The sequence below is a fragment of the Tachyglossus aculeatus genome, chromosome 24 (genome assembly GCF_015852505.1).
Source record: "Tachyglossus aculeatus isolate mTacAcu1 chromosome 24, mTacAcu1.pri, whole genome shotgun sequence".
Lineage (NCBI taxonomy): Eukaryota > Metazoa > Chordata > Mammalia > Monotremata > Tachyglossidae > Tachyglossus > Tachyglossus aculeatus.
In genome coordinates this window covers 389,625-403,826 of record NC_052089.1, presented here as the reverse complement: position 1 = coordinate 403,826, position 14,202 = coordinate 389,625, and the positions used below count along the sequence as shown (strand labels likewise).

The 14,202-nt window shown below is 41.5% G+C and overlaps 1 pseudogene; it reads right to left on the bottom strand.

The window, feature by feature from the left end:
* Positions 1-6,498: 6,498 nt before the first annotated feature.
* On the bottom strand, positions 6,499-7,431 carry LOC119945057 (annotated as a pseudogene).
* Between the last annotated feature and the right edge of the window lie 6,771 nt (positions 7,432-14,202).

Below are 14,202 nucleotides of genomic sequence, written 5' to 3'. Positions count from 1 at the left end.
TAACTGCCCTCTCTGATGTCATCATGTGCTTTTTATTATTGCTGTCACATTTTAATTATAATAATAATAATAATAATAATAATGGCATTTATTAAGCGCTTACTATGTGCAAAGCACTGTTCTAAGAGCTGGGGAGGTTACAAGGTGATTAGGTTGTCCCACGGGGCGCTCACAGTCTCAATCCCCATTTTACAGATGAGGTAACTGAGGCCTAGAGAAGTGAAGCGAGTTGCCCAAAGTCATACAGCCGACAGTTGGGCAGAGCCGGGATTTGAACCCACGACCTCTGACTCCAAAGCCCGGGCTCTTTCCGTTGAGCCACGCTGCTTAAACTGCTCTCTGTTATGTCATCTGCTCATTTTATTATTGCCATCGAATGTTAACTGTTAATGGCTTTCACTAATGTCATCACCTGCTTATTTTACTGCCATCGCATGTTAACTGTTAACTGCAATCTGTGATGTCATCATCTGCTTATTTTGTTATTGCTTTCGCATGTTAATTGAAAATGGCTCTCTGTGATGTCATCAACTGCTTATTTTATTGCCACCGCATGTTAATTAACTGCTCTCTGTGATCTCATCATCTGCTTATGTTATTATTGCCATGGCATGTTAATTGTTAGCTGCTCTCTGTGATGCCAACTCTCTCCTTGACCCCTTCCAATCTGGCTTCTGTCCCCTATACTCCAAAAAAACTTACCTCTCAAAGGTCACCAATGACCTCCTTCTTGCCCAATCCAACAGTTCTTACTCTATCTTAATGCTCCTCGACCTCTCAGCTGCCTTCGACACTGTAGATCACCCACTTCTCCACAACACGCTATCCAACCTTGGCTTCACAGACTCCGTCCTCTCCTGGTTCTCCTCTTATCTCTCTGGCCGTTCATTCTCAGTCTTCTTTGTGGGTTCCTCCTCCCCCTCCCATCCCCTTACTGTAGAGGTTCCTCAGGGGTCAGTTCTTGGTCCCCTTCTGTTCTCAATCTACACTCACTCCCTTGGTGAACTCATTCGCTCCCTCAGCTTCAACTATCATCTCTACGCTGATGACACCCAAATCTACATCTCTGCCCGTGCTCTCTCTCCCTCCCTCCAGGCTCGTATCTCCTCCTGCCTTCAGGACATCTCCAACTAGATGTCTGCCTGCCATCTAAAACTCAATATGTACTAGACTGAACTTCTTATCTTCCCTCCCAAACCCTGCCCTCTTCCTGACTTTCCTGTCACTGTAGATGGCACTAACATCCTTCCCGTCTCACAAGCCCGCAACCTTGGTGTCATCCTCGACTCCGCTCTTTCGTTCACCCCTCTCATCCAATCTGTCACCAAAACCTACCGCTCTCACCCCCGCAACAACACCAAGAAACGCCCTTTCCTCTTCATCCAAACCACCAACTTGCTGGTTCATTCTCTCATCCTATCCCGACTGGATTACTGCATCAGTCTCCTCTCTGATCTCCCATCCTCCTGTCTCTCCCCACTTCAGTCTATACTTCATGCTACTGCCAGGATCCTCTTTGTGCAGAAACGCTCTGGGCATGTTACTCCTTCCTCCAAATTCTCCAGTGGCTGCCAGTCAACCTACGCATCAAGGAAAAACTCCTCACTCTCAGCTTCAAGGCTCTCCATCACCTCGTCCCCTCCTACCTCACCTCTCTTCATTCCTTCTACAGCCCAGCCCACACCCTTGGCTCCTCTGCGGCTAACCTCTTCACTGTGCCTCGTTCTCCCCTGTCCCGCCGTCGCTCCCTGGCCCACGTCCTTCCCCTGGCCTGGAATGCCCTCCCTTCACACATCTGCCATCTCTCTTCGTCCCTTCAAAGCCCTACTGAGAGCTCACCTCCTCCAGGGGCCTTCCCAGAGACTGAGCCCCTTTTTCCTCTCCTCCTCCCCATCCCCCCCGCCATTCCTCGTTCCCCTCCCCATAGCACCTGTATATGCTTGCACATATTTATTACTCCGTTTATTTTACTTGTACATATTTACTATTCTATTTATTTTGTAAATGATTTGCCTCTAGCTTTATTTCTATTCATTCTGATGACTTGACACCTGTCCACATGTTTTGTTCTGTTGTCTGTCTCCCTCTTCTAGACTGCTAGCCCGTTGTTGGGTAGGGACCATCTCTATTTGTTGCCAACTTGTACCTTCCAAGCGCTTAGTACACTGCTCTGCACACAAATAAGCGCTGAATAAATACGATTGAATGAATGAATGAATGCCATCATCTACTTATTTTATTATTGCTACTGCATGTTAATTATTAACTACTTGCTATGCTGTCATTTATCTTGCTGACCTCACCATGAATTATCAATTCCCCTGCTCCCATCTGCCCTTCCCATTCCTCACCTTCTCCTTCCTCTCTCCCATCCAGCTCCTTCTCTCCTTTTTCCCCGCCACCACCCCTTCCTCTCACCTCCTCCTCAGAGTCCCTCTGTAGGAGCACCAACCCTCAACTCCTCCCTTCCAACCCCCTCCCTCCCCTCCTCCCCGCCCCTGCCTCATCCCATTCCTCCTTTCTTCTCTTCACCCCTCTTCCCCCCTCCCTGCCCAGGCCCCCGCCAACTCATTCCAATACAAACCCTCCCCACCCCTCGCACCCTTCCCTCTCCCTCCCCTCCCTCCACAGCAGCTGCCATGTGTGGCCTTTGGAACCCCCGCTCCATTATAGGTAAGCTCCCTTTCATCCTTAACCTGTTCCTTTCCAGCTCTCTCCAGTAAGATGGAGAGCCTTTCAGTAAGTGCTCAATAAATACGATTAAATGAATGAATGAATGACATGTCCTGAACGTTTCTGTAGAAATGTAATCTGGCAAGAGGAGTGAAGTATGGATTAAAGTGTGGAGAGGCAGGAAATTGGGAGGTCAGAAAGGAGGCTGATACAGTAATCCAGTCGGGTTAGGATGAGAGATTGTACTAACATGGTAGCGTTTTGGATGAATAGGAAATGGTGGATCTTGGCAATTTTGTGAAGTGAGACTGACAGGATTTGGTCCCAGATTGGATATGTGGGGTGAATGAGAGAGCAGAGCCAAGGGTGACACCAAGTTTATGGGCTTGTGAGACGGGAAGGGTGGTTGTGTCATCTACAGTGTTGGGAAAGTTCGGGAGAGGACTGGGTTTTGGAGGGAAGATATGGAGCTCTGTCTTGGACATGATTTGCTTGAGGTGGCAGGAGGACAACCAAGTAGAGATGTCCTGAAGGCAGGAGATGTGAACTTGGATGGTGGGAGAGAGAACATGGGAGGAGATATAGATTTGGGTGTCATTCAAATAGAGATGATAGTTGACACCACGGGAGCAAACGCGTTCTTCAAAAGAGTGAGTATAGATGGGGAATATAAGGAGACCTAGAATTAAAAATTGAGGGACCTCTAAAGTTACGAGTTGGGAGGAGGAGGCAGAGCCCACAAAGAAGACTGAGAATGAACTGCCAGAGAGATAAGAGGAGAACAGGAGAGGACAGAGTCAGTGAAGCCAAGGTTGGATAACATGTTGAAGAGAAGGGGTTGGAAGCCAAATCGGAGGGGGTCCAGGGGAGAATTGGAGGAAAGGAATTCAAAGCAGCAAGTGTAGCCGGCTCACTCAAGGAGTTTTGAGAGGAAGGGTAGGAGGGAGATACGTTCTGAAGGTTTCACTTAAGTCAGGTCTATTTTGAGCTCCCAAGGAAAAACAGTGTGAAAAGATTGCTAAAATATAAACAAAAGGCAGAGCAACAAGAGTGGTCCCAAACTGTCACGGTCCCTCAATAAAGTGGGAAACATCAGAGCTAACTAAGGGAGGACTTGAAAAGGAAATGGGGTCACAAGGTTCTCAGGGCCACTTCCATAAGTATCGATTTGGTGCCATAGATTGCTAGTTTAACCTCCTACAGATTCTGATTGGAAAGGCCATATTTACCATATGTTCCTCCGGGCTACTGCATCAATTTCTATAAAAAACGGTTTTGCGGTTGTTTTTTTAAAAGGCATTGTAAATCACTATAACTGAAGAAGGAAAGTTTAAAAAATATTGATATCTTAGAACTTTGTCCGCTCTCCGGGTCATACCTGAAGAGTTTCCAGTACTCAACCAGTCACGACTATGGGAGGTAGAGTCAAACAGAGGCATATCCATTCCATTCCTAGCTTGGGCAGTGGCTAACAAGTGGAAGACAATCTGCTATAAATTAACGCCCAAACCTGCTGTGCTGGGAGCAGCCACATGGGAAAGAGTTGAGGGTGGTTACTCAGGTTTATTGCGTGGAAGGAGGCAATGGTAAATTACTTCTGTATTTTTATCATGAAAATTCTGTGGATACACTACCAAAACAATTGCAGATGGAGCTAGGACATTCTGGGAGAGATGTATCCATTGTGCTGCTATGGGTCGGAGATGACAGCACAAGACAAGACAAGAAATATGTGCATAAGCAAAATAGCTAGAGAGATTAGACAGTCACGAAAGTCACCTCAGAGCATAGTTGAACAATACACCTGACCAGAAGCACGGCAGTAGAGATCAGCCAAGAAACCTTCAAACGTTACTGGTGATACACAGAAGGAATACCCATTATCAACAGCAGCCAAATGGCTGAGGAAAAAAATACATTGGGGTATAAAGCTTGGAACTGACCCTAATTAGCAAGATGATATTGAAGTTTCCCATTTAAGTCACAACATAGATCCCTAAGGATGTTACAAAGAGGATGGCCCAAAGGGTGGCATCCTCACTTAACCCCAAAAGAATGAATTCCATTACAGTGCTCTGGTTTCTTCCAGTGATAAAATATTCTAGAAATAGAATGTAATTGTTGGACAAATTCCCATAAAAATATCACTCTACTGAAAGGTGTGTTCATTAGATTCAGGGAAATCAATCAATCAGCAGTATTTATTGAGCACTTTGTACTGGGTATTTTGTGCAGGGCAAGTAAAATAACACATAAATCAGATATATTCCCTGCTTACAACTAGCTTATACTCTAGAGGGAAATATGGAAAGAATCTGAATCAGTTCCGAAGAAGTCATGCATGTACTATGAAAGATGTGCAGACTAGATTTCATATTAAGGGATTGAGGTTAAAAGAGTCATTTACAAACCCACGACCCTTCCTGGTATCTGAAGACCCATAGAATAGAATGGCCGTTTCAAATGAGAGGCACAGGTGTTGAAGGATATTCTTTGTCCTTCAGATGGCTTTATTCTGAGAGTGGTCAACAGGATCTACAAGAAAAAGCAACTGGATTTGCCAGAGTAGGTAGAAATATAAGGGACCCTAAGACTGAAGGAATTATTTTATTAAACGTCTTGGGAGAGCAAGGAAGCTTCAATAATGTGAGAAAATCACAGAAATAAATGATGATAACATTGGGTCTACTGAAGGATAATATAAATAAATCAAAACTCCCGAGTACAGGGTTCCATGCACAGTAGGCATTTAAGATGTATGACTGATTAATTGATTAAAATATTTCCTAAATAGGGGCCTACTACCATTAGGGTATCTTAGACGTAGTCATTGGATAAGCCAGTGGGTGCAGATGGCTATTTATCGATTTCATGCCATCACAGTCAAAAGGGGGCACTTAGCCTGTCCAGAGATCTTAGTGATAAAGAATTAGAGAGCACAGTCCATATGTGAAATGCTCTTCTTCTCCAAAGGTTTTGTTCTCAAATAACTTAGAATTTGTGGTTGAGGACTTACTTACATCTGTTGAGGATAAGTGGTTAAAGGGAAAAATAAAATTTCCCAACATGATGACCATATAGGTCACTAGAAACACCTCAAAGTGTTTTCACCACTGGACCATTTGATCATTTGTTAATCCAAGAAGAATGAGTTCCATGACCGTAGTTTGATTTCCACCAGCCATTTATCAGCCACCTCTTTTTTGGGAGATGAAACTGGAGGCTAAATTAGAACACAGCACTAAAGAAGAGTATCCACAACTCATGGGAAAGCTTCCAGAAGGAATATTTTTTTTAAAAAATGGAGACATAGTAGGAAAAAAAGCCTCATTAAAGATCAGATAGGAAAAATGACTTTAGAAAGCAAGATAAAATTACAATCGTTCAATTAATCAACGATATTTATTGAGTGCAATCCCTCTACTAAGCGCTTGGGAGAGTAATGATGATAATGATAATAATAATAATAATGACATTTGTTAAGCTCTTACTACACGTCAAGCACTGTTCCTATGATTCCCAGGCCTGTATTCTTTCCATTAGACCACACTGCTTCCCAACACGGACTAAAGGAACTGTTAACCCAAGAAAAATGAATTTTCTGTCATCATAATCCTAGTCCAGAACACATCCCTGGGATATAGATGTGAATTATAACGAATGTTTTCTTAACTAAAATGATACTTTTCCACGAGTTATGCCTAATTTTTCATTTCTTTCAAACTCACAATTAGAATGTGTCAACAAAACAACAAACAAGCACGTACTTTTTTCTGACTGCCCTTGAATTATCAATGCATTATCCCAAATTTCATTTAAAAAGAATTATTCATACTTGGCCATTATCCTTATCACTCCCCCTTTCACATCTTTGTTCCTCAAAGTATAGGTTAGAGGGTTCATCATGGGGATCACCACTGTGTAGAACAGAGACACAACTTTATTCTGCTCCAAGGAGTGGCTGGAGCTGGGCTGCACCTAAGTGAATGCAATGGTTCCATAATATAGAATAATGGCGGTCAGGTGAGAGGTGCAGGTAGAGACAGCTTTCTGTCTCCTACCAGTTGCCTGGATCCTAGCGATGACATATAGGATGTGTACCGAAGAGATGACTATTGTAATGATGGTGTTCAAAATAGTGATGTCAGTAGAGATGGAAGAAACTATTTCAACCAGGTAAACATCAGAACAAGAAAGTTCCAATAATGGAGGGAAATCACAGAAAAAATGATTGAATTCATTGGATCTACAGAAGGCTAAACCAAATGAACAAATGGTGAATAGCACGCTATTTAAACAACCCCCAACATAGTAGGTAGCTATGAGCTGGACACCGACTTTATTGGACATGGAGATGATATAGAGCAGGGGATTTCAGATGGCCACAAAACGGTCATAAACCATCATAGCCAGTAAGATCCCCTGAGGTCCCAAAGACAAAGGTAGAACAGAGCTGGGCAACACAGTCAGCAAAGGATACTATGTCTCTCTCTACTAAGTCCTTAAGCATTTTTGGCGTGACAGTTGATGAATACCAAAAATCGATGAAAGCCAAATAGTTCAGAAAATGTTACATTGGCATGTGAAGTTAGGAACTGGCCCTGATTAACATAATAATACATAATAATGTTGAGATTACCCATGACTGTGACAACATAAACCACGAGAAACAACGTGGAGGAAGATCCGAAGGACAATATCGTCTGTTAATCCCAAAATAACGAACTCTCTCATAGAAGTGTCATTTCCATCAGCCATGTTGTTCACGACTAAGACTGTGGTTGAAAAAGATAGATTTTAGAAGCATTCCAGTTCTGCCAGCTCTCGCCTTCACACTAACCTTCCCCTTTCACCCAATAATTGCCAGCCTTAGTCCTACCTGCCAAATACTGTAACCATCCCTAACTGTCAATCATTGAGTGCCATTTATTGAGCACTTACTGTGTGCAGAGCATTGTTCTAAACACTACTAAAAGAATAATAATAATAATAATAATAATAACAATATAGTTTGTTCACATGATTCCTGCTCTCAAGGAGTTTACAGTCTATTGGGTAAGTCAGGCACTAAAAAAATTATAACCAGGAGGTAACAAAGAATTAGAATATGTATATAAGTGCTGAGTGGATGGTGTGCCTAACAAAATGCTTTGAAGGAAAGGACCAAGGTGTAAAGATGAGGCAGAGGGGAAGGAGAATGTTCACAGGGGTGGAGTAGTGTGATTTAGTGAATACATCACAGGCCTGGGAGTCAGAAGGCCTTGGATTCTATTCCTGGACCTGTCACATATCTGATGTATGACCTTTGGCAAGTTACTTAACTTCTCTAGGCATCAGTTATCTCATCTGTAAAATGGGGATTAAGAGAGTGAGCCCCAAATGGCACAGGGATTGTGTCCAACCTGATTAACTTGTATTTACCCCAGTGCTTAGAATAAGGTTTGGTACATAGTAAGTGCTTAACAAGTACCACTATTATCATTATTATTGTTATCATTATTATTATTATTAGGTCATGGAAGACCTCCTGGAAGAGAATTGATTTTAATGGCATAGTGGATAGAGCACAGGCCTGGGAGGCAGAAGGTCATATGTTCTATTCCCAGCTCCATCACATGTCAGCTGTGTGGTCTTGGGAAAGTCACTTCACTTCTCTGTGCCTCAGTTCCCTCATCTGTAAAGTAGGGATTCAAACCGTGAGCCCCATGTGGGACAGGCTGTGTGTCCAACCTGATTTGCTTTTATCCATACCAGCACTTAGTACATTGCCTGGCACATAGTAAACACTTGACAAGTACCACAGTTAAAAGGGCTTTACCACAGTGAATATGACCTGGGGAGGGGGTTCCAAGCATGAAGGAGTATGGGAGCAAAGGGCTGATGGCGAGGAACACCACATTGAGGCACAGTAAGTACGTTGGTGTTAGAAGAGCAGGGTGTGTGGGTTGAGCTATAGTGGGAGAGGAGCAAGAATAGGTGGAGGGAGAGAACTGTAGTAGACATTTTCTCCAGCCCCCCACCTTCTGCTCATGCCTTTCCCTCTGCTCGAAGCTTCATTCCCTTTCAAATCTATCAGTCCACAGCTCTCCTCAACCTCAAAATCCTCCTGATGACCTTTTTCCTCCAGGTGGAATTCCTCCATTAATTTTCTTCTCCCCAGGTTTTCTCTTCCCAAAAAATAATCAATCAATCAAACAATCGAATTCATTGAGTGCTTACTGTGTGCAGAGCACTATACTAAGCATTTGGGAGTGGACAACGTAACAGAGTCGGTTAGACATGCTCCCTGCCCACAAGGAGTGTACAGTCTAGAGGGGGAGACAGACATTAGACTACATTACAGATATGTACATAAGTGCTGTGGGGCTGGGGTTGGGGTGAATAAAGCTTAAAAATAAAAGTGCAAGGAGAATGCAGAAGGGAGAGGAAGTAGCAGAAATAAGGGTTTAGTCAAGGAAGAGGTCTCAGCTCTCGGGAACTCAGCGACATAGCATTTTGTATATAACAATTTTCATCATTTAAGGACTTATGCAATCCAATATCATTATCACTTTTCATTCTTTTTCTCTTCCTCACTTTAAACAATTTTTCACTAATCTCCCCTTCTTTAATCTGACTTACTTGAGGGTGGGGATTGCATCTTTTACATCCAATGTTCTCATTCACATGCTTAGTACAGTGTTTTACACTCTGTAGGTGTTCAGTAAACATCATTGATAGACTGATATAAATACATTCTTCACCCATTTTTAAGATAAAATGTCTAAGAAAAATGGAGTCTAGAATTACTAATAACTGAAAAAATGTATTAGCAGGCAACAAACTAAATTTATTAGTCAGAAATAACAGTTTTGTATTTCCTCTCTAGTAAAACTGACTGCATAATTTGGGTAATTACGGAGAGTGCTCTCATGAGAAGCTAATTCTTTGTATAGTACATAAAGATCAATAATACTATCTCCTGAAATCATATCCAAACTCAGTTGCCAAGCTAGTGGATAGAAAGACAAAGAACATAAGACGTCATTCAAGAAAAGCAGAGACCTTCAGACCTTTGTCAAATTCCACTGCAATATTAACTACAGAATGTCATTTATTAGAGATTCCACACATGCTCTTTCAAACCAGGGTTGACTTCAGATGATAACAAAGAGAGGCAGCTCACAGAATTCACTGTCACCAGGATACAGCAAATTGTGTGGGCGTGGCAGGACAACCTTGCAAAGTGCAAGGAGTTTCACTTCACATCTTAGAAGAATTTCATTTTTGACATTCGATGATTTTGCGATTAAAATTACTAGTAGATCACACATCATTTTTTACTGCTGTCATATATATTCTTGAGATGTGCTCAATTGCAATGTTGCAAAATATTTCACATGACATCACTGCGTAGCACTGTTTGCCCTGCACCAAACCCAGAGTTCTGTATGCTTTGGTAATGGAGCCCCAAAGAGGATATAGCCAATTCTTTCCCACGTGCAGACAGGAAATGGTCACCCTCCATAGAATGGCATCCCTAATGGGGGCATCCTTAGGGTGACATCACACGCATTCAGTTACCTACTCAATCATCGCAACTCAGCAAAGGTCTCCTGATGGCTGGGAGTCTTTCTTCTCAGAGAAGTATCTTCCTCATTGACTTCTCTCTGTGCAATCTTCTACCTGATCAAAACTAAAAGCAACAAGACTGGTGTTATAAAGATTGCCCATCTTTCTCCTATTCTCTGACTCCCTTTGCTAGATACTATCCCAGTAGGGCTGTTCAGAAGTCAGGGCATGACAGCAGATGGAAACTGGAGTTGGAAGTTGGACCAGAAAGGTATGCTTCTTTCTCAGCTACAGAGAGCAGTAATCCTGCCCTGAATGCCCTGTGAAGGAGTCAGGTGTGGACAATGTGTTGCCATAGTGTGGCTCAGTGGAAAGAGCATGGGTTTGGGAGTCAGAGAACATGGGTTATAATCCCAGCTCTGCCACTTGTCTGCTGTGTGATCTTGGGCAAGCCACTTCACTTATCTATGCCTCAGTTACCTCATCTGTAAAAATGGGGATTGAAACTGTGAGCCCCACGTGGGACAACCTGATTTCGTTGTAACTACCCCAGTGCTTAGAATAGTGCTCAACACATAGTAAGTGTTTAACAAATATCATAATTATTGTTATCATTATTATTATTACTTTAGACTTAATTGAATATGTACTTTAGACTTAGTTGAATATGTACTTTAGACTTAGTTGTAATTCACCCACAAATAAATTCCTTTACAAAAGCTGAAAAATGTTGGTGTATTTGCAGAATGTTATTTAGGTCAAATATATTGGGTCTAATGACAATTCTGCCCATTGTGCTTCTTGAGTGGGAGGAAGGAGACAGCAAAGGGTCTCCTAATATTAAGTAGGTGACAATAGTTTTCTGGCTACCTTCCACTACTGTTTCAGGTCGGAGCCCTCTGGTTTATTTCAGGGTCTACCCGAGTCAATTTTGTTAAACCAAATGATTCATTACACAGTTTGACAACAAAGAGCTTGACAGAAACGATAAATGCAATAGATCCCCCTTCTACGTAATGAAGTCTAACGTGGCAGATAGTAGGACGAAAACTGTGTCTGATCTCCTTCTTGCATAGTTCCCAGAACTTAACACAATGCTTGCCATATCAAAAGGGCTTATCAAATACCACAATTATATTTTATGGTTATCATTATTACTACTTACTAGACCAGAGAATATGGACAAGAATACTGTAATGTCAGTCTCAGCAACTATTCCCATTCACTTAATATTATAATACTACCACATGCTGAGAGAAATGGGCATTTATTGGAGCCAGCAATTGCAATGGTAGCCTGAAATCCAAGAACCTTCTATAGTAGTTGTCATAGTAACAGGTCTTACTGAGTTACTACATTCTAATCGAACATTTATTTCAATAAAAGTCACAAAGACATAAGGAGATGATGATGATGAGATGATGGTATTTGTTAAGTGCTTACTAGGGAGCCAAGCACTGTTGTAAGCTCTGGGGGACATACAAAGTTATCAGGTTGTCTCAGGTAGGGCTCACAGTCTTAATCCCCATTTTACAGATGAGGAGATTGAGGCACAGAAAAGTTAAGTGACTTGCCCAAGGACACATAGTTTACAAGTGGCAGAGCCAGGATTAGAACCCACGACCTCCTATTTCCAAGCCTGAGTTCTTTCCACTAAGCCATGGTGCTACTACACTAAGCCATGTAACCTAAAAGGAAAGATAGGAAACTAAATATAAAAGAAAAAGTACAACAATATGAACTAGGATATTTAGTGCGAAAAATTGGAACTATTTGTTGTACTTGTGGTACTAAAGACCACTGGAGCTCCAGAGAGTATCTTGTATTTAAAAATATGAACCACAGAAGTCAAAGAAAACTAGAATGATAGTAATAGTGCTCTGCATACAGTAAGCGGTCAATAAATATGATTGATTCATTGATAGATATTGCCGTGTAAGTAGTTCATAAACTCTGTAATTCATCTCAGATGTGCAGAAAATGCTAAATAAGTGTATTTTTCTAAAGCACTACTCACTTGGTGAAATTAACTGCCTTTGAGCTATACAAGATCCACTATCTCTAGTATTTTTGCCACCGTATGTGAGAATTCAATTTTGGAAATTAGTTCTCTACTCTGAAATCCAAATAACCCTGTATAACCTGACACAGTCTTTAGAATTTGCAGATTCTAGTCCTTTTGTATCACTTCATTAAAATCTGGGAAGGCTGTGAGGGGCTGTGGTCAATCTGATCATCTTGTATTTACACCCAGTGCTTAGTACAGTGCATGGCACATAGTAGGCACATAATAAAGTCTGCTGCATTGTTATGGCTTTAAAATCTAAAATCAGATTTTAAAATCCCTTTGAAGTATGAAACTCACCTTTGGAGCAGGAAAGAAAGATCTCTGGATCACAAAGGGATCATTGAAGTATAAATAGTCCTTTATCATGGCTGCCATGGGTTTAGGGCATTTGGGAACTGTCTCCCTTGGAGCTACAAGCCAGGGTTACATCTCTCAGTTGGACATCAGAAATGTCCTTTTTCGTATGTGGTAAATTAAAATTGAATGAAACAACACTGTTGATATGAGAGGTGGTTGCTAATCTATATTGCTGATTATTCCTGGATCTTGTGAGGAGGTGAATTCAGGTCTTAGTTTAAGATGGTTTGGAGCCATTTCTGCTGAAGAAGGAAAAGAACAGATGAAAAATATCAGCAAAATTAATTGTGAATGTTAGCTCAACTCTACCTCCAGAAACCTCATTGCTTTTTTAAAGTTTTTTTATTCCATTTTCTCAAAAGAAGAAAACATTTCTTCAATGGAAAGATTTTGGGACTAGAAGTCAATTTCTAGGCCCAGCCCTGCCACTGACCTACTTGGTAACCTTGAGAAAGAAATCACTTAATCTCTATGGGCCTTAGTTAACTCTAAAATGGGAACAAAATATCTGCCTTCCCTCCCTCTAAATTTGTTACTTCTGAAGGGGAAAATGACTGTGATCCCAATACTTTGTTAATAGTATCCATCAGTGGTATTGAGCACTTACTGTGTGCAGAACACTGCACTAAGCATTTGGAAGAATACAATATAAGAGAGTTAGTAGCTATGTTCCCTGCCCAGAAGGAGTTCAGAGTCTTAAGAGAACCTAACAGGGATTTAATAAATAAACTAATATTTACTCTTCCAGATATTGAAATAAGAACTACACATCTAGGCATAGGAGACTAAATTAATATTTTTCCCACTATTCAAGTCTATTCACTAACCTGTTCCAATGTCAGGAATTCTCTCCTACCCAATGTAAAGTAATCAATATATCTCTTTCCAGATAAATCCCTTTATATCTAAGTATGTTCCTCATGGTGTTGGATTACATTTATTCCTAGCCTTTCTTTTACTAAACGTTTGAAAATTTGAAGACTTGTTTTAACAGTATTTGTTAATTACTTACAATGTGTCAAACACTAAGATAGACAGAAGGTTACCAAATTACACTCAGTCCCTGTTCTACATGGGGCTCACAGTCTAAGTAGGTACTGAATCCCCATTTTATGGATGAGAAAACTGAGGCATAAAGAAGTTACATGACTTTTCTAAGGTCACACAGGAGGCAAGTGGCAAAACTGAGATTAGAACCCAGGTCTTCTTAACTCCCAGGCCCATGATTTCTCCATTAGGCCATGCTGCTTTTCAAGGCCATTGTTAATTCATCCTCAACTTTACCTCCTAGTATTAGTTTTTAACAACATTTCTGTATATGTTCCATTTTGTAAGCGTTTGCAACAACACTGACCGCTTGCATGTTCTTCGTATTCTGGCTCTCTGTGGTAATGTGAGTGGCAGGGGTGAGAGTGCAAGAGGTTCTGTACAGACTATTAGAGCTATGATCAATTCCTTTCCCACAGGTACTCTCTGCTGCCTGACGTCTCTATTTTTATCCTGGAGAGATAGACTTTCCCTTTCCTTTCTGTTCCCCTTGCCTGGGGGAAGGA